The 20,405-nt window shown below is 40.7% G+C and overlaps 14 non-coding genes across 14 annotated transcripts; all 14 read right to left on the minus strand.

Annotated features, from left to right (window-relative positions):
- Window positions 1–938: 938 nt before the first annotated feature.
- On the minus strand, window positions 939–1,012 carry trnan-guu. The gene has a single exon. It is a non-coding gene; the product is annotated as a tRNA-Asn (tRNA).
- Window positions 1,013–2,105: 1,093 nt separating this feature from the next.
- trnan-guu lies at window positions 2,106–2,179 on the minus strand. The gene has a single exon. It is a non-coding gene; the product is annotated as a tRNA-Asn (tRNA).
- A 1,096-nt stretch (window positions 2,180–3,275) lies between these two features.
- trnan-guu lies at window positions 3,276–3,349 on the minus strand. The gene has a single exon. It is a non-coding gene; the product is annotated as a tRNA-Asn (tRNA).
- A 2,236-nt stretch (window positions 3,350–5,585) lies between these two features.
- Window positions 5,586–5,659, minus strand: trnan-guu. Its single transcript has one exon. It is a non-coding gene; the product is annotated as a tRNA-Asn (tRNA).
- A 1,093-nt stretch (window positions 5,660–6,752) lies between these two features.
- On the minus strand, window positions 6,753–6,826 carry trnan-guu. Its single transcript has one exon. It is a non-coding gene; the product is annotated as a tRNA-Asn (tRNA).
- A 1,096-nt stretch (window positions 6,827–7,922) lies between these two features.
- Window positions 7,923–7,996, minus strand: trnan-guu. The gene has a single exon. It is a non-coding gene; the product is annotated as a tRNA-Asn (tRNA).
- Window positions 7,997–10,256: 2,260 nt separating this feature from the next.
- Window positions 10,257–10,330, minus strand: trnan-guu. Its single transcript has one exon. It is a non-coding gene; the product is annotated as a tRNA-Asn (tRNA).
- A 2,260-nt stretch (window positions 10,331–12,590) lies between these two features.
- Window positions 12,591–12,664, minus strand: trnan-guu. Its single transcript has one exon. It is a non-coding gene; the product is annotated as a tRNA-Asn (tRNA).
- Window positions 12,665–13,747: 1,083 nt separating this feature from the next.
- On the minus strand, window positions 13,748–13,821 carry trnan-guu. Its single transcript has one exon. It is a non-coding gene; the product is annotated as a tRNA-Asn (tRNA).
- A 1,083-nt stretch (window positions 13,822–14,904) lies between these two features.
- Window positions 14,905–14,978, minus strand: trnan-guu. The gene has a single exon. It is a non-coding gene; the product is annotated as a tRNA-Asn (tRNA).
- A 1,090-nt stretch (window positions 14,979–16,068) lies between these two features.
- On the minus strand, window positions 16,069–16,145 carry trnan-guu. The gene has a single exon. It is a non-coding gene; the product is annotated as a tRNA-Asn (tRNA).
- A 1,072-nt stretch (window positions 16,146–17,217) lies between these two features.
- Window positions 17,218–17,291, minus strand: trnan-guu. The gene has a single exon. It is a non-coding gene; the product is annotated as a tRNA-Asn (tRNA).
- Window positions 17,292–18,381: 1,090 nt separating this feature from the next.
- Window positions 18,382–18,458, minus strand: trnan-guu. The gene has a single exon. It is a non-coding gene; the product is annotated as a tRNA-Asn (tRNA).
- Window positions 18,459–18,939: 481 nt separating this feature from the next.
- On the minus strand, window positions 18,940–19,013 carry trnan-guu. The gene has a single exon. It is a non-coding gene; the product is annotated as a tRNA-Asn (tRNA).
- Window positions 19,014–20,405: the final 1,392 nt, after the last annotated feature.

The following is a 20,405-nucleotide window of genomic DNA, read 5'->3' on the forward strand; positions in this document are numbered from 1 at the left end:
TTCTAATGTTTGTTAGCTGTTTGAATGGCCTTAAAAGGGCAAAGATGTAGCGCAATGTTCGTCAGCGCAACATTATATTAAAAGGCATCTGGCAGGAGTAAATTCAGCCACAATCACAAATATATTATGATAAATATATATTTTAAACAACTGCATTTTCACAAATGTAATATATAATCGCCAAGCCCATTCAAAAATAATTAGGGGACTGACTCCGGAAGAATGATGAAGTGGCTAGTCACTTTTATGGCGTATAGGCATACATTTACACACAAAAACTCTGGACCAACATTGTCCTTCTCGCGAGATAAATATAAATAATACGTTTTTTCATACCAGATTGACATCATTTACGTTGTCATACTAGCCAGATTAATAAGAATAAATTATATGTTCCTTGGAGAACACAGAATGATCAAGCTATTGAGTAACAGAAGATCAGAGACCATTGACAGCCATTTTACCAGTAGGTATAGTAACTTGTCATCTTTCATGTTCAACAACACACCAATCACATGTTACAACAGGAAACACAGCAGGTCAAAAGCAAGCTTACTGTAAGGCCAGGAAGGTCTTCCATATCACTAGAAATAGAAAGACAGCATCCCTGGGTGGGCTCAAATCACCAACTTTTAAATGAACAGTCTAACGCGCCAACAAATTGCACCACAGAGACTTGTGGTTATACTGACCCTCAGCAGGCCAAAGTCTCATGGAAGCTAACGCCAAGTCAGGAAGGGGTACTTCACAATCTGAAAAATGTCATCCCTGGGTGGTGTCAAAGCACCAACCTTTAGATTGACAGTCAATCACACTAACTGATTGCACGAGAGAGGCTTGTGTTGGCATTGACCCTCAGCACGGCAATTTAACAGGAATCTCATAACAGGTACAGGACGTCACATCGACATCATGGAGCACAACAAACTGAAAACTGTCGTCCCTGGGTGGGCTCGAACCACCAACCTTTAGATTAACAGTCTAACGCGCTAACCAATTGCGCCACAGAGACTTGTGGTGTATTTAATACTGACGCTAGATCGCTGGCCATTTGTGCTCTCATCCAACTGAACATGGAGTTTACGAAACAACAACACTTTGTTCCAATGGTTGTGTTAACGTGCATCGAAAGTGCAGCAACATTTTCAAGGAAGTAGCCCTGTAGTTTTCTAATGTTTGTTAGCTGTTTGAATGGCCTTAAAAGGGCAAAGATGTAGCGCAATGTTCGTCAGCGCAACATTATATTAAAAGGCATCTGGCAGGAGTAAATTCAGCCACAATCACAAATATATTATGATAAATATATATTTTAAACAACTGCATTTTCACAAATGTAATATATAATCGCCAAGCCCATTCAAAAATAATTAGGGGACTGACTCCGGAAGAATGATGAAGTGGCTAGTCACTTTTATGGCGTATAGGCATACATTTACACACAAAAACTCTGGACCAACATTGTCCTTCTCGCGAGATAAATATAAATAATACGTTTTTTCATACCAGATTGACATCATTTACGTTGTCATACTAGCCAGATTAATAAGAATAAATTATATGTTCCTTGGAGAACACAGAATGATCAAGCTATTGAGTAACAGAAGATCAGAGACCATTGACAGCCATTTTACCAGTAGGTATAGTAACTTGTCATCTTTCATGTTCAACAACACACCAATCACATGTTACAACAGGAAACACAGCAGGTCAAAAGCAAGCTTACTGTAAGGCCAGGAAGGTCTTCCATATCACTAGAAATAGAAAGACAGCATCCCTGGGTGGGCTCAAATCACCAACTTTTAAATGAACAGTCTAACGCGACAACAAATTGCACCACAGAGACTTGTGGTTATACTGACCCTCAGCAGGCCAAAGTCTCATGGAAGCTAACGCCAAGTCAGGAAGGGGGACTTCACAATCTGAAAAATGTCATCCCTGGGTGGTGTCAAAGCACCAACCTTTAGATTGACAGTCAATCACACTAACTGATTGCACGAGAGAGGCTTGTGTTGGCATTGACCCTCAGCACGGCAATTTAACAGGAATCTCATAACAGGTACAGGACGTCACATCGACATCATGGAGCACAACAAACTGAAAACTGTCGTCCCTGGGTGGGCTCGAACCACCAACCTTTAGATTAACAGTCTAACGCGCTAACCAATTGCGCCACAGAGACTTGTGGTGTATTTAATACTGACGCTAGATCGCTGGCCATTTGTGCTCTCATCCAACTGAACATGGAGTTTACGAAACAACAACACTTTGTTCCAATGGTTGTGTTAACGTGCATCGAAAGTGCAGCAACATTTTCAAGGAAGTAGCCCTGTAGTTTTCTAATGTTTGTTAGCTGTTTGAATGGCCTTAAAAGGGCAAAGATGTAGCGCAATGTTCGTCAGCGCAACATTATATTAAAAGGCATCTGGCAGGAGTAAATTCAGCCACAATCACAAATATATTATGATAAATATATATTTTAAACAACTGCATTTTCACAAATGTAATATATAATCGCCAAGCCCATTCAAAAATAATTAGGGGACTGACTCCGGAAGAATGATGAAGTGGCTAGTCACTTTTATGGCGTATAGGCAGACATTTACACACAAAAACTCTGGACCAACATTGTCCTTCTCGCGAGATAAATATAAATAATACGTTTTTTCATACCAGATTGACATCATTTACGTTGTCATACTAGCCAGATTAATAAGAATAAATTATATGTTCCTTGGAGAACACAGAATGATCAAGCTATTGAGTAACAGAAGATCAGAGACCATTGACAGCCATTTTACCAGTAGGTATAGTAACTTGTCATCTTTCATGTTCAACAACACACCAATCACATGTTACAACAGGAAACACAGCAGGTCAAAAGCAAGCTTACTTGCTTAAGGCCAAGAAGGTCTTCCATATCACTAGAAATAGAAAGACAGCATCCCTGGGTGGGCTCAAATAACCAACTTTTAAATGAACAGTCTAACGCGCCAACAAATTGCACCACAGAGACTTGTGGTTATACTGACCCTCAGCAGGCCAAAGTCTCATGGAAGCTAACGCCAAGTCAGGAAGGGGGACTTCACAATCTGAAAAATGTCATTCCTGGGTGGTGTCAAAGCACCAACCTTTAGATTGACAGTCAAACACACTAACTGATTGCACGAGAGAGGCTTGTGTTGGCATTGACCCTCAGCACGGCAATTTAACAGGAATCTCATAACAGGTACAGGACGTCACATCGACATCATGGAGCACAACAAACTGAAAACTGCCGTCCCAGGGTGGGCTTGAACCACCAACCTTTAGATTAACAGTCTAACGCGCTAACCAATTGCGCCACAGAGACTTGTGGTGTATTTAATACTGACGCTAGATCGCTGGCCATTTGTGCTCTCATCCAACTGAACATGGAGTTTACGAAACAACAACACTTTGTTCCAATGGTTGTGTTAACGTGCATCGAAAGTGCAGCAACATTTTCAAGGAAGTAGCCCTGTAGTTTTCTAATGTTTGTTAGCTTTTTGAATGGCCTTAAAAGGGAAAAGATGTAGCGCAATGTTCGTCAGCGCAACATTATATTAAAAGGCATCTGGCAGGAGTAAATTCAGCCACAATCACAAATATATTATGATAAATATATATTTTAAACAACTGCATTTTCACAAATGTAATATATAATCGCCAAGCCCATTCAAAAATAATTAGGGGACTGACTCCGGAAGAATGATGAAGTGGCTAGTCACTTTCATGGCGTATAGGCATACATTTACACACAAACACACTGGACCAACATTGTCCTTCTCGCGAGATAAATATAAATAATAAGTTTTTTCATACCAGATTGACATCATTTACATTGTCATACTAGCCAGATGAATAAGAATAAATTATATGTTCCTTGGAGAACACAGAATGATCAAGCTATTGAGTAACAGAAGATCAGAGACCATTGACAGCCATTTTACCAGTAGGTATAGTAACTTGTCATCTTTCATGTTCAACAACACACCAATCACATGTTACAACAGGAAACACAGCAGGTCAAAAGCAAGCTTACTGTAAGGCCAGGAAGGTCTTCCATATCACTAGAAATAGAAAGACAGCATCCCTGGGTGGGCTCAAATCACCAACTTTTAAATTAACAGTCTAACGCGCCAACAAATTGCACCACAGAGACTTGTGGTTATACTGACCCTCAGCAGGCCAAAGTCTCATGGAAGCTCACGCCAAGTCAGGAAGGGTCAGTTCACATCTCCACAATCTGAAAAATGTCATCCCTTGGTGGTGTCAAAGCACCAACCTTTAGATTGACAGTCAAACACGCTAACTGATTGAACGAGAGAGGCTTGTGTTGGCATTGACCCTCAGCACGGCAATTTAACAGGAATCTCATAACAGGTACAGAACGTCACATCGACATCATGAAGCACAACAAACTGAAGTCCTGGGTGGGCTCAAACCACCAACCTTTAGATTAACAGTCTAACGCGCTAACCAATTGCGCCACAGAGACTTGTGGTGTATTTAATACTGACGCTAGATCGCTGGCCATTTGTACTCTCATCCAACTGAACATGGAGTTTACGAAACAACAACACTTTGTTCCAATGGTTGTGTTAACGTGCATCGAAAGTGCAGCAACATTTTCAAGGAAGTAGCCCTGTAGTTTTCTAATGTTTGTTAGCTTTTTGAATGGCCTTAAAAGGGCAAAGATGTAGCGCAATGTTCGTCAGCGCAACATTATATTAAAAGGCATCTGGCAGGAGTAAATTCAGCCACAATCACAAATATATTATGATAAATATATATTTTAAACAACTGCATTTTCACAAATGTAATATATAATCGCCAAGCCCATTCAAAAATAATTAGGGGACTGACTCCGGAAGAATGATGAAGTGGCTAGTCACTTTCATGGCGTATAGGCATACATTTACACACAAACACACTGGACCAACATTGTCCTTCTCGCGAGATAAATATACATAATACGTTTTTTCATACCAGATTGACATCATTTACATTGTCATACTAGCCAGATTAATAAGAATAAATGATATGTTCCTTGGAGAACACAGAATGATCAAGCTATTGAGTAACAGAAGATCAGAGACCATTGACAGCCATTTTACCAGTAGGTATAGTAAGTTGTCATCTTTCATGTTCAACAACACACCAATCACATGTTACAACAGGAAACACAGCAGGTCAAAAGCAAGCTTACTGTAAGGCCAGGAAGGTCTTCCATATCACTAGAAATAGAAAGACAGCATCCCTGGGTGGGCTCAAATCACCAACTTTTAAATGAACAGTCTAACGCGCCAACAAATTGCACCACAGAGACTTGTGGTTATACTGACCCTCAGCAGGCCAAAGTCTCATGGAAGCTCACGCCAAGTCAGGAAGGGGGACTTCACAATCTGAAAAATGTCATCCCTGGGTGGTGTCAAAGTACCAACCTTTAAATTGACAGTCAAACACACTAACTGATTGCACAAGAGAGGCTTGTGTTGGCACGTCAATTTAACAGGAATCTCATAACGTCACATCGACATCATGGAGCACAACAAACTGAAAACTGTCGTCCCTGGGTGGGCTCGAACCACCAACCTTTAGATTAACAGTCTAACGCGCTAACCAATTGCGCCACAGAGACTTGTGGTGTATTTAATACTGACGCTAGATCGCTGGCCATTTGTGCTCTCATCCAACTGAACATGGAGTTTACGAAACAACAACACTTTGTTCCAATGGTTGTGTTAACGTGCATCGAAAGTGCAGCAACATTTTCAAGGAAGTAGCCCTGTAGTTTTCTAATGTTTGTTAGCTGTTTGAATGGCCTTAAAAGGGCAAAGATGTAGCGCAATGTTCGTCAGCGCAACATTATATTAAAAGGCATCTGGCAGGAGTAAATTCAGCCACAATCACAAATATATTATGATAAATATATATTTTAAACAACTGCATTTTCACAAATGTAATATATAATCGCCAAGCCCATTCAAAAATAATTAGGGGACTGACTCCGGAAGAATGATGAAGTGGCTAGTCACTTTTATGGCGTATAGGCATACATTTACACACAAAAACTCTGGACCAACATTGTCCTTCTCGCGAGATAAATATAAATAATATGTTTTTTCATACCAGATTGACATCATTTACGTTGTCATACTAGCCAGATTAATAAGAATAAATTATATGTTCCTTGGAGAACACAGAATGATCAAGCTATTGAGTAACAGAAGATCAGAGACCATTGACAGCCATTTTACCAGTAGGTATAGTAACTTGTCATCTTTCATGTTCAACAACACACCAATCACATGTTACAACAGGAAACACAGCAGGTCAAAAGCAAGCTTACTGTAAGGCCAGGAAGGTCTTCCATATCACTAGAAATAGAAAGACAGCATCCCTGGGTGGGCTCAAATCACCAACTTTTAAATGAACAGTCTAACGCGACAACAAATTGCACCACAGAGACTTGTGGTTATACTGACCCTCAGCAGGCCAAAGTCTCATGGAAGCTAACGCCAAGTCAGGAAGGGGGACTTCACAATCTGAAAAATGTCATCCCTGGGTGGTGTCAAAGCACCAACCTTTAGATTGACAGTCAATCACACTAACTGATTGCACGAGAGAGGCTTGTGTTGGCATTGACCCTCAGCACGGCAATTTAACAGGAATCTCATAACAGGTACAGGACGTCACATCGACATCATGGAGCACAACAAACTGAAAACTGTCATCCCTGGGTGGGCTCGAACCACCAACCTTTAGATTAACAGTCTAACGCGCTAACCAATTGCGCCACAGAGACTTGTGGTGTATTTAATACTGACGCTAGATCGCTGGCCATTTGTGCTCTCATCCAACTGAACATGGAGTTTACGAAACAACAACACTTTGTTCCAATGGTTGTGTTAACGTGCATCGAAAGTGCAGCAACATTTTCAAGGAAGTAGCCCTGTAGTTTTCTAATGTTTGTTAGCTGTTTGAATGGCCTTAAAAGGGCAAAGATGTAGCGCAATGTTCGTCAGCGCAACATTATATTAAAAGGCATCTGGCAGGAGTAAATTCAGCCACAATCACAAATATATTATGATAAATATATATTTTAAACAACTGCATTTTCACAAATGTAATATATAATCGCCAAGCCCATTCAAAAATAATTAGGGGACTGACTCCGGAAGAATGATGAAGTGGCTAGTCACTTTTATGGCGTATAGGCATACATTTACACACAAAAACTCTGGACCAACATTGTCCTTCTCGCGAGATAAATATAAATAATACGTTTTTTCATACCAGATTGACATCATTTACGTTGTCATACTAGCCAGATTAATAAGAATAAATTATATGTTCCTTGGAGAACACAGAATGATCAAGCTATTGAGTAACAGAAGATCAGAGACCATTGACAGCCATTTTACCAGTAGGTATAGTAACTTGTCATCTTTCATGTTCAACAACACACCAATCAGATGTTACAACAGGAAACACAGCAGGTCAAAAGCAAGCTTACTTGCTTAAGGCCAAGAAGGTCTTCCATATCACTAGAAATAGAAAGACAGCATCCCTGGGTGGGCTCAAATAACCAACTTTTAAATGAACAGTCTAACGCGCCAACAAATTGCACCACAGAGACTTGTGGTTATACTGACCCTCAGCAGGCCAAAGTCTCATGGAAGCTAACGCCAAGTCAGGAAGGGGGACTTCACAATCTGAAAAATGTCATCCCTGGGTGGTGTCAAAGCACCAACCTTTAGATTGACAGTCAAACACACTAACTGATTGCACGAGAGAGGCTTGTGTTGGCATTGACCCTCAGCACGGCAATTTAACAGGAATCTCATAACAGGTACAGGACGTCACATCGACATCATGGAGCACAACAAACTGAAAACTGTCGTCCCAGGGTGGGCTTGAACCACCAACCTTTAGATTAACAGTCTAACGCGCTAACCAATTGCGCCACAGAGACTTGTGGTGTATTTAATACTGACGCTAGATCGCTGGCCATTTGTGCTCTCATCCAACTGAACATGGAGTTTACGAAACAACAACACTTTGTTCCAATGGTTGTGTTAACGTGCATCGAAAGTGCAGCAACATTTTCAAGGAAGTAGCCCTGTAGTTTTCTAATGTTTGTTAGCTTTTTGAATGGCCTTAAAAGGGAAAAGATGTAGCGCAATGTTCGTCAGCGCAACATTATATTAAAAGGCATCTGGCAGGAGTAAATTCAGCCACAATCACAAATATATTATGATAAATATATATTTTAAACAACTGCATTTTCACAAATGTAATATATAATCGCCAAGCCCATTCAAAAATAATTAGGGGACTGACTCCGGAAGAATGATGAAGTGGCTAGTCACTTTCATGGCGTATAGGCATACATTTACACACAAACACACTGGACCAACATTGTCCTTCTCGCGAGATAAATATAAATAATAAGTTTTTTCATACCAGATTGACATCATTTACATTGTCATACTAGCCAGATGAATAAGAATAAATGATATGTTCCTTGGAGAACACAGAATGATCAAGCTATTGAGTAACAGAAGATCAGAGACCATTGACAGCCATTTTACCAGTAGGTATAGTAACTTGTCATCTTTCATGTTCAACAACACACCAATCACATGTTACAACAGGAAACACAGCAGGTCAAAAGCAAGCTTACTGTAAGGCCAGGAAGGTCTTCCATATCACTAGAAATAGAAAGACAGCATCCCTGGGTGGGCTCAAATCACCAACTTTTAAATTAACAGTCTAACGCGCCAACAAATTGCACCACAGAGACTTGTGGTTATACTGACCCTCAGCAGGCCAAAGTCTCATGGAAGCTCACGCCAAGTCAGGAAGGGTCAGTTCACATCTCCACAATCTGAAAAATGTCATCCCTTGGTGGTGTCAAAGCACCAACCTTTAGATTGACAGTCAAACACGCTAACTGATTGAACGAGAGAGGCTTGTGTTGGCATTGACCCTCAGCACGGCAATTTAACAGGAATCTCATAACAGGTACAGAACGTCACATCGACATCATGAAGCACAACAAACTGAAGTCCTGGGTGGGCTCAAACCACCAACCTTTAGATTAACAGTCTAATGCGCTAACCAATTGCGCCACAGAGACTTGTGGTGTATTTAATACTGACGCTAGATCGCTGGCCATTTGTACTCTCATCCAACTGAACATGGAGTTTACGAAACAACAACACTTTGTTCCAATGGTTGTGTTAACGTGCATCGAAAGTGCAGCAACATTTTCAAGGAAGTAGCCCTGTAGTTTTCTAATGTTTGTTAGCTTTTTGAATGGCCTTAAAAGGGCAAAGATGTAGCGCAATGTTCGTCAGCGCAACATTATATTAAAAGGCATCTGGCAGGAGTAAATTCAGCCACAATCACAAATATATTATGATAAATATATATTTTAAACAACTGCATTTTCACAAATGTAATATATAATCGCCAAGCCCATTCAAAAATAATTAGGGGACTGACTCCGGAAGAATGATGAAGTGGCTAGTCACTTTCATGGCGTATAGGCATACATTTACACACAAACACACTGGACCAACATTGTCCTTCTCGCGAGATAAATATACATAATACGTTTTTTCATACCAGATTGACATCATTTACATTGTCATACTAGCCAGATTAATAAGAATAAATGATATGTTCCTTGGAGAACACAGAATGATCAAGCTATTGAGTAACAGAAGATCAGAGACCATTGACAGCCATTTTACCAGTAGGTATAGTAAGTTGTCATCTTTCATGTTCAACAACACACCAATCACATGTTACAACAGGAAACACAGCAGGTCAAAAGCAAGCTTACTGTAAGGCCAGGAAGGTCTTCCATATCACTAGAAATAGAAAGACAGCATCCCTGGGTGGGCTCAAATCACCAACTTTTAAATGAACAGTCTAACGCGCCAACAAATTGCACCACAGAGACTTGTGGTTATACTGACCCTCAGCAGGCCAAAGTCTCATGGAAGCTCACGCCAAGTCAGGAAGGGGGACTTCACAATCTGAAAAATGTCATCCCTGGGTGGTGTCAAAGCACCAACCTTTAAATTGACAGTCAAACACACTAACTGATTGCAGAAGAGAGGCTTGTGTTGGCATTGACCCTCAGCACGTCAATTTAACAGGAATCTCATAACAGGTACAGGACGTCACATCGACATCATGGAGCACAACAAACTGAAAACTATCGTCCCTGGTTGGGTTCGAACCACCAACCTTTAGATTAACAGTCTAACGCGCTAACCAATTGCGCCACAGAGACTTGTGGTGTATTTAATACTGACGCTAGATCGCTGGCCATTTGTGCTCTCATCCAACTGAACATGGAGTTTACGAAACAACAACACTTTGTTCCAATGGTTGTGTTAACGTGCATCGAAAGTGCAGCAACATTTTCAAGGAAGTAGCCCTGTAGTTTTCTAATGTTTGTTAGCTTTTTGAATGGCCTTAAAAGGGAAAAGATGTAGCGCAATGTTCGTCAGCGCAACATTATATTAAAAGGCATCTGGCAGGAGTAAATTCAGCCACAATCACAAATATATTATGATAAATATATATTTTAAACAACTGCATTTTCACAAATGTAATATATAATCGCCAAGCCCATTCAAAAATAATTAGGGGACTGACTCCGGAAGAATGATGAAGTGGCTAGTCACTTTCATGGCGTATAGGCATACATTTACACACAAACACACTGGACCAACATTGTCCTTCTCGCAAGATAAATATAAATAATATGTTTTTTCATACCAGATTGACATCATTTACATTGTCATACTAGCCAGATTAATAAGAATAAATTATATGTTCCTTGGAGAACACAGAATGATCAAGCTATTGAGTAACAGAAGATCAGAGACCATTGACAGCCATTTTACCAGTAGGTATAGTAACTTGTCATCTTTCATGTTCAACAACACACCAATCACATGTTACAACAGGAAACACAGCAGGTCAAAAGCAAGCTTACTGTAAGGCCAGGAAGGTCTTCCATATCACTAGAAATAGAAAGACAGCATCCCTGGGTGGGCTCAAATCACCAACTTTTAAATGAACAGTCTAACGCGCCAACAAATTGCACCACAGAGACTTGTGGTTATACTGACCCTCAGCAGGCCAAAGTCTCATGGAAGCTCACGCCAAGTCAGGAAGGGTCAGTTCACATCTCCACAATCTGAAAAATGTCATCCCTTGGTGGTGTCAAAGCACCAACCTTTAGATTGACAGTCAAACACGCTAACTGATTGAACGAGAGAGGCTTGTGTTGGCATTGACCCTCAGCACGGCAATTTAACAGGAATCTCATAACAGGTACAGAACGTCACATCGACATCATGAAGCACAACAAACTGAAGTCCTGGGTGGGCTCAAACCACCAACCTTTAGATTAACAGTCTAATGCGCTAACCAATTGCGCCACAGAGACTTGTGGTGTATTTAATACTGACGCTAGATCGCTGGCCATTTGTACTCTCATCCAACTGAACATGGAGTTTACGAAACAACAACACTTTGTTCCAATGGTTGTGTTAACGTGCATCGAAAGTGCAGCAACATTTTCAAGGAAGTAGCCCTGTAGTTTTCTAATGTTTGTTAGCTTTTTGAATGGCCTTAAAAGGGAAAAGATGTAGCGCAATGTTCGTCAGCGCAACATTATATTAAAAGGCATCTGGCAGGAGTAAATTCAGCCACAATCACAAATATATTATGATAAATATATATTTTAAACAACTGCATTTTCACAAATGTAATATATAATCGCCAAGCCCATTCAAAAATAATTAGGGGACTGACTCCGGAAGAATGATGAAGTGGCTAGTCACTTTCATGGCGTATAGGCATACATTTACACACAAACACACTGGACCAACATTGTCCTTCTCGCGAGATAAATATACATAATACGTTTTTTCATACCAGATTGACATCATTTACATTGTCATACTAGCCAGATTAATAAGAATAAATGATATGTTCCTTGGAGAACACAGAATGATCAAGCTATTGAGTAACAGAAGATCAGAGACCATTGACAGCCATTTTACCAGTAGGTATAGTAAGTTGTCATCTTTCATGTTCAACAACACACCAATCACATGTTACAACAGGAAACACAGCAGGTCAAAAGCAAGCTTACTGTAAGGCCAGGAAGGTCTTCCATATCACTAGAAATAGAAAGACAGCATCCCTGGGTGGGCTCAAATCACCAACTTTTAAATGAACAGTCTAACGCGCCAACAAATTGCACCACAGAGACTTGTGGTTATACTGACCCTCAGCAGGCCAAAGTCTCATGGAAGCTCACGCCAAGTCAGGAAGGGGGACTTCACAATCTGAAAAATGTCATCCCTGGGTGGTGTCAAAGCACCAACCTTTAAATTGACAGTCAAACACACTAACTGATTGCAGAAGAGAGGCTTGTGTTGGCATTGACCCTCAGCACGTCAATTTAACAGGAATCTCATAACAGGTACAGGACGTCACATCGACATCATGGAGCACAACAAACTGAAAACTATCGTCCCTGGGTGGGCTCGAACCACCAACCTTTAGATTAACAGTCTAACGCGCTAACCAATTGCGCCACAGAGACTTGTGGTGTATTTAATACTGACGCTAGATCGCTGGCCATTTGTGCTCTCATCCAACTGAACATGGAGTTTACGAAACAACAACACTTTGTTCCAATGGTTGTGTTAACGTGCATCGAAAGTGCAGCAACATTTTCAAGGAAGTAGCCCTGTAGTTTTCTAATGTTTGTTAGCTTTTTGAATGGCCTTAAAAGGGAAAAGATGTAGCGCAATGTTCGTCAGCGCAACATTATATTAAAAGGCATCTGGCAGGAGTAAATTCAGCCACAATCACAAATATATTATGATAAATATATATTTTAAACAACTGCATTTTCACAAATGTAATATATAATCGCCAAGCCCATTCAAAAATAATTAGGGGACTGACTCCGGAAGAATGATGAAGTGGCTAGTCACTTTCATGGCGTATAGGCATACATTTACACACAAACACACTGGACCAACATTGTCCTTCTCGCGAGATAAATATAAATAATACGTTTTTTCATACCAGATTGACATCATTTACATTGTCATACTAGCCAGATTAATAAGAATAAATGATATGTTCCTTGGAGAACACAGAATGATCAAGCTATTGAGTAACAGAAGATCAGAGACCATTGACAGCCATTTTACCAGTAGGTATAGTAAGTTGTCATCTTTCATGTTCAACAACACACCAATCACATGTTACAACAGGAAACACAGCAGGTCAAAAGCAAGCTTACTGTAAGGCCAGGAAGGTCTTCCATATCACTAGAAATAGAAAGACAGCATCCCTGGGTGGGCTCAAATCACCAACTTTTAAATGAACAGTCTAACGCGCCAACAAATTGCACCACAGAGACTTGTGGTTATACTGACCCTCAGCAGGCCAAAGTCTCATGGAAGCTCAGGAAGGGGGACTTCACAATCTGAAAAATGTCATCCCTGGGTGGTGTCAAAGGACCAACCTTTAAATTGACAGTCAAACACACTAACTGATTGCAGAAGAGAGGCTTGTGTTGGCATTGACCCTCAGCACGTCAATTTAACAGGAATCTCATAACAGGTACAGGACGTCACATCGACATCATGGAGCACAACAAACCTAAAACTGTCGTCCCTGGGTGGGGTCGAACCACCAACCTTTAGATTAACAGTCTAACGCGCTAACCAATTGCGCCACAGAGACTTGTGGTGTATTTAATACTGACGCTAGATCGCTGGCCATTTGTGCTCTCATCCAACTGAACATGGAGTTTACGAAACAACAACACTTTGTTCCAATGGTTGTGTTAACGTGCATCAAAAGTGCAGCAACATTTTCAAGGAAGTAGCCCTGTAGTTTTCTAATGTTTGTTAGCTTTTTGAATGGCCTTAAAAGGGAAAAGATGTAGCGCAATGTTCGTCAGCGCAACATTATATTAAAAGGCATCTGGCAGGAGTAAATTCAGCCACAATCACAAATATATTATGATAAATATATATTTTAAACAACTGCATTTTCACAAATGTAATATATAATCGCCAAGCCCATTCAAAAATAATTAGGGGACTGACTCCGGAAGAATGATGAAGTGGCTAGTCACTTTCATGGCGTATAGGCATACATTTACACACAAACACACTGGACCAACATTGTCCTTCTCGCGAGATAAATATAAATAATACGTTTTTTCATACCAGATTGACATCATTTACATTGTCATACTAGCCAGATTAATAAGAATAAATGATATGTTCCTTGGAGAACACAGAATGATCAAGCTATTGAGTAACAGAAGATCAGAGACCATTGACAGCCATTTTACCAGTAGGTATAGTAAGTTGTCATCTTTCATGTTCAACAACACACCAATCACATGTTACAACAGGAAACACAGCAGGTCAAAAGCAAGCTTACTGTAAGGCCAGGAAGGTCTTCCATATCACTAGAAATAGAAAGACAGCATCCCTGGGTGGGCTCAAATCACCAACTTTTAAATGAACAGTCTAACGCGCCAACAAATTGCACCACAGAGACTTGTGGTTATACTGACCCTCAGCAGGCCAAAGTCTCATGGAAGCTCAGGAAGGGGGACTTCACAATCTGAAAAATGTCATCCCTGGGTGGTGTCAAAGCACCAACCTTTAAATTGACAGTCAAACACACTAACTGATTGCAGAAGAGAGGCTTGTGTTGGCATTGACCCTCAGCACGTCAATTTAACAGGAATCTCATAACAGGTACAGGACGTCACATCGACATCATGGAGCACAACAAACTGAAAACTGTCGTCCCTGGGTGCGGTCGAACCACCAACCTTTAGATTAACAGTCTAACGCGCTAACCAATTGCGCCACAGAGACTTGTGGTGTATTTAATACTGACGCTAGATCGCTGGCCATTTGTGCTCTCATCCAACTGAACATGGAGTTTACGAAACAACAACACTTTGTTCCAATGGTTGTGTTAACGTGCATCGAAAGTGCAGCAACATTTTCAAGGAAGTAGCCCTGTAGTTTTCTAATGTTTGTTAGCTTTTTGAATGGCCTTAAAAGGGAAAAGATGTAGCGCAATGTTCGTCAGCGCAACATTATATTAAAAGGCATCTGGCAGGAGTAAATTCAGCCACAATCACAAATATATTATGATAAATATATATTTTAAACAACTGCATTTTCACAAATGTAATATATAATCGCCAAGCCCATTCAAAAATAATTAGGGGACTGACTCCGGAAGAATGATGAAGTGGCTAGTCACTTTCATGGCGTATAGGCATACATTTACACACAAACACACTGGACCAACATTGTCCTTCTCGCGAGATAAATATAAATAATACGTTTTTTCATACCAGATTGACATCATTTACATTGTCATACTAGCCAGATTAATAAGAATAAATTATATGTTCCTTGGAGAACACAGAATGATCAAGCTATTGAGTAACAGAAGATCAGAGACCATTGACAGCCATTTTGCCAGTAGGTATAGTAAGTTGTCATCTTTCATGTTCAACAACACACCAATCACATGTTACAACAGGAAACACAGCAGGTCAAAAGCAAGCTTACTGTAAGGCCAGGAAGGTCTTCCATATCACTAGAAATAGAAAGACAGCATCCCTGGGTGGGCTCAAATCACCAACTTTTAAATGAACAGTCTAACGCGCCAACAAATTGCACCACAGAGACTTGTGGTTATACTGACCCTCAGCAGGCCAAAGTCTCATGGAAGCTCACGCCAAGTCAGGAAGGGGGACTTCACAATCTGAAAAATGTCATCCCTGGGTGGTGTCAAAGCACCAACCTTTAGATTGACAGTCAAACACACTAACTGATTGCACGAGAGAGGCTTGTGTTGGCATTGACCCTCAGCAAGTCAATTTAACAGGAATCTCATAACAGGTACAGGACGTCACATCGACATCATGGAGCACAACAAACTGAAAACTGTCGACCCTGGGTGGGCTCGAACCACCAACCTTTAGATTAACAGTCTAACGCGCTAACCAATTGCGCCACAGAGACTTGTGGTGTATTTAATACTGACGCTAGATCGCTGGCCATTTGTGCTCTCATCCAACTGAACATGGAGTTTACGAAACAACAACACTTTGTTCCAATGGTTGTGTTAACGTGCATCGAAAGTGCAGCAACATTTTCAAGGAAGTAGCCCTGTAGTTTTCTAATGTTTGTTAGCTTTTTGAATGGCCTTAAAAGGGAAAAGATGTAGCGCAATGTTCGTCAGCGCAACATTATATTAAAAGGCATCTGGCAGGAGTAAATTCAGCCACAATCACAAATATATTATGATAAATATATATTTTAAACAACTGCATTTTCACAAATGTAATATATAATCGCCAAGCCCATTCAAAAATAATTAGGGGACTGACTCCGGAAGAATGATGAAGTGGCTAGTCACTTTCATGGCGTATAGGCATACATTTACACACAAACACACTGGACCAACATTGTCCTTCTCGTGAGATAAATATAAATAATACGTTTTTTCATACCAGATTGACATCATTTACATTGTCATACTAGCCAGATTAATAAGAATAAATGATATGTTCCTTGGAGAACACAGAATGATCAAGCTATTGAGTAACAGAAGATCAGAGACCATTGACAGCCATTTTACCAGTAGGTATAGTAAGTTGTCATCTTTCATGTTCAACAACACACCAATCACATGTTACAACAGGAAACACAGCAGGTCAAAAGCAAGCTTACTGTAAGGCCAGGAAGGTCTTCCATATCACTAGAAATAGAAAGACAGCATCCCTGGGTGGGCTCAAATCACCAACTTTTAAATGAACAGTCTAACGCGCCAACAAATTGCACCACAGAGACTTGTGGTTATACTGACCCTCAGCAGGCCAAAGTCTCATGGAAGCTCACGCCAAGTCAGGAAGGGTCAGTTCACATCTCCACAATCTGAAAAATGTCATCCCTGGGTGGTGTCAAAGCACCACTGATTGCACGAGAGAGGCTTGTTTTGACATTGAACCTCAGCACGGCAATTTAACAGGAATCTCATAACAGGTACAGGACGTCACATCGACATCATGGAGCACAACAAACTGAAAACTGTCGTCCCTGGGTGGGCTCGAACCACCAACCTTTAGATTAACAGTCTAACGCGCTAACCAATTGCGCCACAGAGACTTGTGGTGTATTTAATACTGACGCTAGATCGCTGGCCATTTGTGCTCTCATCCAACTGAACATGGAGTTTACGAAACAACAACACTTTGTTCCAATGGTTGTGTTAACGTGCATCGAAAGTGCAGCAACATTTTCAAGGAAGTAGCCCTGTAGTTTTCTAATGTTTGTTAGCTTTTTGAATGGCCTTAAAAGGGCAAAGATGTAGCGCAATGTTCGTCAGCGCAACATTATATTAAAAGGCATCTGGCAGGAGTAAATTCAGCCACAATCACAAATATATTATGATAAATATATATTTTAAACAACTGCATTTTCACAAATGTAATATATAATCGCCAAGCCCATTCAAAAATAATTAGGGGACTGACTCCGGAAGAATGATGAAGTGGCTAGTCACTTTCATGGCGTATAGGCATACATTTACACACAAACACACTGGACCAACATTGTCCTTCTCGCGAGATAAATATAAATAATACGTTTTTTCATACCAGATTGACATCATTTACATTGTCATACTAGCCAGATTAATAAGAATAAATGATATGTTCCTTGGAGAACACAGAATGATCAAGCTATTGAGTAACAGAAGATCAGAGACCATTGACAGCCATTTTACCAGTAGGTATAGTAAGTTGTCATCTTTCATGTTCAACAACACACCAATCACATGTTACAACAGGAAACACAGCAGGTCAAAAGCAAGCTTACTGTAAGGCCAGGAAGGTCTTCCATATCACTAGAAATAGAAAGACAGCATCCCTGGGTGGGCTCAAATCACCAACTTTTAAATGAACAGTCTAACGCGCCAACAAATTGCACCACAGAGACTTGTGGTTATACTGACCCTCAGCAGGCCAAAGTCTCATGGAAGCTCACGCCAAGTCAGGAAGGGGGACTTCACAATCTGAAAAATGTCATCCCTGGGTGGTGTCAAAGCACCAACCTTTAGATTGACAGTCAAACACACTAACTGATTGCACGAGAGAGGCTTGTGTTGGCATTGACCCTCAGCACGGCAATTTAACAGGAATCTCATAACAGGTACAGGACGTCACATCGACATCATGGAGCACAACAAACTGAAAACTGTCGACCCTGGGTGGGCTCGAACCACCAACCTTTAGATTAACAGTCTAACGCGCTAACCAATTGCGCCACAGAGACTTGTGGTGTATTTAATACTGACGCTAGATCGCTGGCCATTTGTGCTCTCATCCAACTGAACATGGAGTTTACGAAACAACAACACTTTGTTCCAATGGTTGTGTTAACGTGCATCGAAAGTGCAGCAACATTTTCAAGGAAGTAGCCCTGTAGTTTTCTAATGTTTGTTAGCTTTTTGAATGGCCTTAAAAGGGAAAAGATGTAGCGCAATGTTCGTCAGCGCTACATCTTGTGGTTATACTGACCCTCAGCAGGCCATGGAAGCTCACGCCAAGTCAGAAAGGGTCTCCACAATCTGAAAAATGTCATCCCTGGGTGGTGTCAAAGCACCAACCTTTAGATTGACAGTCAAACACGCTAACTGATTGCACGAGAGAGGCTTGTGTTGGGATTGACCCTCAGCACGTCAATTTAACAGGAATCTCATAACAGGTACAGGACGTCACATCGACATCATGGAGCACAACAAACTGAAAACTGTCGTCCCTGGGTGGGTTCGAACCACCAACCTTTAGATTAACAGTCTAACGCGCTAACCAATTGCGCCACAGATACTTGTGGTGTATTTAATACTGACGCTAGATAGCTGGCCATTTGTGCTCTCATCCAACTGAACATGGAGTTTACGAAACAACAACACATTGTTCCAATGGTTGTGTTAACGTGCATCGAAAGTGCAGCAACATTTTCAAGGAAGTAGCCCTGTAGTTTTCTAATGTTTGTTAGCTTTTTGAATGGCCTTAAAAGGGCAAAGATGTAGCGCAATGTTCGTCAGCGCAACATTATATTAAAAGGCATCTGGCAGGAGTAAATTCAGCCACAATCACAAATATATTATGATAAATATATATTTTAAACAACTGCATTTTCACAAATGTAATATATAATCGCCAAGCCCATTCAAAAATAATTAGGGGACTGACTCCGGAAGAATGATGAAGTGGCTAGTCACTTTCATGGCGTATAGGCATACATTTACACACAAACACACTGGACCAACATTGTCCTTCTCGCGAGATAAATATAAATAATACGTTTTTTCATACCAGATTGACATCATTTACATTGTCATACTAGCCAGATTAATAAGAATAAATGATATGTTCCTTGGAGAACACAGAATGATCAAGCTATTGAGTAACAGAAGATCAGAGACCATTGACAGCCATTTTACCAGTAGGTATAGTAAGTTGTCATCTTTCATGTTCAACAACACACCAATCACATGTTACAACAGGAAACACAGCAGGTCAAAAGCAAGCTTACTGTAAGGCCAGGAAGGTCTTCCATATCACTAGAAATAGAAAGACAGCATCCCTGGGTGGGCTCAAATCACCAACTTTTAAATGAACAGTCTAACGCGCCAACAAATTGCACCACAGAGACTTGTGGTTATACTGACCCTCAGCAGGCCAAAGTCTCATGGAAGCTCACGCCAAGTCAGAAAGGGTCAGTTCACATCTCCACAATTTGAAAAATGTCATCCCTGGGTGGTGTCAAAGCACCAACCTTTAGATTGACAGTCAAACACGCTAACTGATTGCACGAGAGAGGCTTGTGTTGGCATTGACCCTCAGCACGGCAATTTAACAGGAATCTCATTACAGGTACAGGACGTCACATCGACATCATGGAGCACAACAAACTGAAAACTGTCGTCCCTGGGTGGGTTCGAACCACCAACCTTAAAATTAACAGTCTAACGCGCTAACCAATTGCGCCACAGATACTTGTGGTGTATTTAATACTGACGCTAGATCGCTGGCCATTTGTGCTCTCATCCAACTGAACATGGAGTTTACGAAACAACAACACTTTGTTCCAATGGTTGTGTTAACGTGCATCGAAAGTGCAGCAACATTTTCAAGGAAGTAGCCCTGTAGTTTTCTAATGTTTGTTAGCTTTTTGAATGGCCTTAAAAGGGAAAAGATGTAGCGCAATGTTCGT

This window comes from Oncorhynchus mykiss, unplaced genomic scaffold (assembly GCF_013265735.2).
Source record: "Oncorhynchus mykiss isolate Arlee unplaced genomic scaffold, USDA_OmykA_1.1 un_scaffold_322, whole genome shotgun sequence".
NCBI lineage: Eukaryota > Metazoa > Chordata > Actinopteri > Salmoniformes > Salmonidae > Oncorhynchus > Oncorhynchus mykiss.